General features: G+C 40.4%; 1 non-coding gene across 1 annotated transcript; it reads left to right on the top strand.

The window, feature by feature from the left end:
• Nucleotides 1–3319: 3319 nt before the first annotated feature.
• On the top strand, nucleotides 3320–3510 carry LOC140307986 (U2 spliceosomal RNA). The gene has a single exon (XR_011916002.1). It is a non-coding gene; the product is annotated as a U2 spliceosomal RNA (small nuclear RNA).
• The last annotated feature ends 382 nt before the right edge of the window (nucleotides 3511–3892 follow it).

Raw genomic sequence — 3892 nt, 5'->3', positions numbered from 1 at the left:
AGTTATTTTACGCGTGATTTTGCTACTGAGAGTGCATCTGCTTGTGCACATGGAAATATTTCAGACCATTTGGTAAAAACCTCTGTTGTCACTGAGCAGAATCGTTTCCCTTAACATTAATTTAGTTCAATGAAATCTACAAAATAATGAAATAATGAAATCCAAACAAATATGTTGAAAAAGATACACTGGCTTAGGGAATTATCTTCGTTTTGGTCTTAGATTGCCCTGTGGAATGTATTTTGCACATATTTGACCTGCTAGACAAAACTTTATTCATTTATTTATTCTAAAAAAATGTTTTTAATAATTAGTAAAACCATATGCTGTAAAAACCTGGTTCATTATTGCTTCCATCCCTCCTGTTGAGACATGACATGGTCCGTGGCTCAATACTGCAGCATATTTAAACAAATTCTTTGGCAGTATGGTTTTCCTTCCGGTCATTCATACGAGTCTATTGTAGATGGCAATTGAATAACATCTAATAATGCTAAAATATTTGTAGTTTATACATTTAGCTGTGGATGTCAACATACCTGTTTTTCCAATGCTGTGTTAACACATGTACAGTTGAGAAGGCATACTGACTGTCAGTGTAAACGTTAACAACCTTTTTGTTATTTAATTTACAAGCTTCAGTTAAAGCTACCAATTCGACTGCTTGAACAGAGTAATTTTTTGGTAGTGGTTGTTTTAAGAAAACTTCAGTTTCTGTTACTACTGCAAATCCTGTAGCATTTGTGCCATCAGGGTTTTTTTCCTTGATCTGTTGAATAAATATAGTTATTTCTGCATTTTCATAATGTATATCAGTTAAGTCTGGCCTGGGTAAAACACTGATGGTTATTTCTGACATGCAATCATGAGGCTTTCCATCTGTGGGGTAGGTAGCAGTGTGGATGGATTAAGTGTAGCACATCTCTCGACAACAAGGTGTGGCTGTGAAAGAAGAACTGTTATGTAGGAGAGATGTCTGGTAAAGATATTTTGTTAAGTAACCATATCACAGCCACTGCATGAGGTACCTTAAGTGTTAATGGGTGAAATAACACCATTATTGTTGATGCCTGCACTGCCAATGGCTTCTGGCCATTGATTCAAAAGTACGATCTCGTCCCTTTTTCCCCTTTCAGTGGACACTGGCCCCTAATTACCGCAATTCAGCAGGGGGTCTTTCATTAGGAGTACTGGACTCCCCCGTGCACGGTTTCAGCTCCGACCCTGGACAGCGGAAAAAACGTTGAGATCTGGTTTGAGGACCCAATTGTTGAGAAAAGTCTCTCAATGAGACTCAGAGTTGCTGGAGTCAGTTAATGCAAAGGTTTAATCTTGCAGCAAGTTCAAGAATGTGTGTGTGTATGGGTGTATGTGTGCGAACGTGTGTGAGTTTGTGTGTGTGAGAGTTTAAAGAACCTGTAATCCACAGGCAGGCCTTAACTAGTATGGCACGGGTCCAGCCTGTCTCATCTTTTTTGGAAGGTCCAGCGCTCGGCCGTAACCCTTCTGTCTGTTTGGACTCTCACATACATTCGGTTAATCATAGAAAAACGAGAACAAAACTTTTTAGCCCCTTAAATTCATAAAACAGACATGGTGCAGTTATTTCCATTCTAGAAAATAAGAGTAATCACCACCATTCCTATAAATTCTGGATATTCTAACAATCTGAATCTTTTTTAAATGTTCGATGAAGCCCTTTGCTGTTCTGTTTAGAGACTCAGCTGATCATAAACCAAGTTTTGCTCTTGAACCAAGCTTCTAAACTCTTCACCTTTTTCATTTCTCAGTTAGTATTCACTTTAAAACTGATTAAAAGAAAAATTAAATGAATGCCTATCAACAAATGTGGGATCTAAACTCTAGTGCTTCCTCTAAAATAATTTCCTTTCTCAATTCAGAAATGTGTGTGTGTAAGTCACAACACCCGTGACACCAAAACGGCTTTCTTTTCTCTCTTTTCTCTACACTCTGCACTGTGAGCACACACAACAAATCAGAAAGGCTTTTTTCTCTCTTTTCTACATTATGGACTGTGGGGACACAAAACCGCTCTCTCTTTTTTTTTTTTTGATTGTGTGCCAGGGCGTTGTCTCACGTATTAGATTATGCTTAAGATACGAATGAGTTTATCAGTCACATCAGAATCCATATATACTGATCCTCCCGTAATAAAATGGTCGGATCTTATCAAACACACTTTGTTTCTTGTGACAAGTCAGCGAAACAGCGTATACACGTCAAGACACTGAATCAAGTTTGCCACAAGAACTCATAAGTTTGGCAGTATTGCTCTGCCGTCAGCAATCATACACCCATTTTATTTTCATGAGACATGTGCAGGCACCTGTTCATCTACTGTTCTATCACTATGAATTAGTTTATCTATTATCAATAAGGATACTTCTACAACTACTATCAAAGTATGTCCGGACTTCTTATGTTGTCAGTTGCTATATATGAATAAGTGGGTTGCTACTGAAAAGCATTAAGCATGTCACACAGCCCAAACATATAACATTTCAGGACACACCACACAGTTAACAACCACAGTGAAGCGTGTCAAAGCCCAAACATGTAACATTCAACAGGACACTTACACAACACACTCAAATCAAACAGTCAGACAACATACAAGAACCTATACCCCAGCCGGCATTGCTCCCTGCCTATTTTCCTACAACTCACTATGTGTGCGCACACCTTTATTCACAAACTCTTCAACTTATACTCTTTTACCGAAGCTGCTACAGCTCGATTGGCCAAATACCCTTAGATCCTATTTCGGTGAATTTGACATCTGCCTTGCATGTAACAGATTAGCGGTTTAGCAGTTTTAATTTAGTTTGAGTGAAGGAATTCATTTTATAGCAAAATCCGAAATCGTGAAGAACTCATGGAAGTAAGCTTATTCTCGGATTCCTGAATCTTTAGATTTGCTCTTTCTTTTACTGCAAAGTACAACGTTGAGCAGCACTAATGAGTTGTTTCTATTTTTGGCAGGCTTTACCTTTGCGGATGAAGCCCTTTCTGTCTGTGCAAAAGAAATCTTGTTACTGTGCAGAGTGACTTCTCTGAGTAGAGTCGCCTTACTTGTTGCGACTGTGCCAATGTTCGAAGCTGGAGTGCAAAGTTGTTGCTTGAATGGTGCTCGCTGGAGCGTGCGGTAGTGTAAAGTTATACCATTTAAAAGGGCTGAAGAGTGCTCAGTGCAGCGGGTGGGCGGAGGTGCAAAGTGACACTATGGCCATAAAAAGAACACCGCTACAAGTGCGCATTGTGCCAGGAAGGGCCCTCGGACGTGAACCAGTGGACAGTTATCGCTTCTCGGCCTTTTGGCTAAGATCAAGTGTAGTATCTGTTCTTATCAGTTTAATGTCTGATGTGTCCTCTATGCGAGGACTACATATTAAATGGATTTGTATCAATAGGAGTTGAAAAAGGAGCTTGCTCCGTTCACTCCAAGCATCGACCCGGTACTGTAGTGCCCCTGGGAACGGTGCGCTCTCCTCTGCTCTTGTGAAAAAGCAAACAGCGGTGCAGGATGGAAGTTTCAGGGAGCCCAAGATGAAACTTTCTTTTAGTCTGCTGAGAAAAGAGAGTGAATGCGAAGTAGACTTTAACACGGCTCTGGGAGCGAGCCGAGTGCGGGCTAACCAGGCGAATTGCTTGAAAGAAACGCGACACCGAATGAGCGGTCAGAACAAAGCCTCAATACGGTGTTCCTGTGGTGTTTTTATAAAATGCGGTGAAAAAAAAGGTGTGAATGCCCCATAGAAAACTAAAAGGTGGAGCGGAAGTGTTCGGCTGCAAGAAGGTGTGAATGTCCGACTATATTTGGTGAAAAGCAGGTGAAGCAAGGTATGAATGCCCAACCTTACATCATCAAAAG

The sequence above is a fragment of the Leuresthes tenuis genome, unplaced genomic scaffold, assembly GCF_036924035.1.
Source record: "Leuresthes tenuis unplaced genomic scaffold, fLeuTen1.0.hap1 SCAF_5, whole genome shotgun sequence".
Classification (NCBI taxonomy): domain Eukaryota; kingdom Metazoa; phylum Chordata; class Actinopteri; order Atheriniformes; family Atherinopsidae; genus Leuresthes; species Leuresthes tenuis.
The sequence above is the reverse complement of the archived record's forward strand: the minus strand, read 5'-3'. Positions and strand labels throughout refer to the sequence as shown.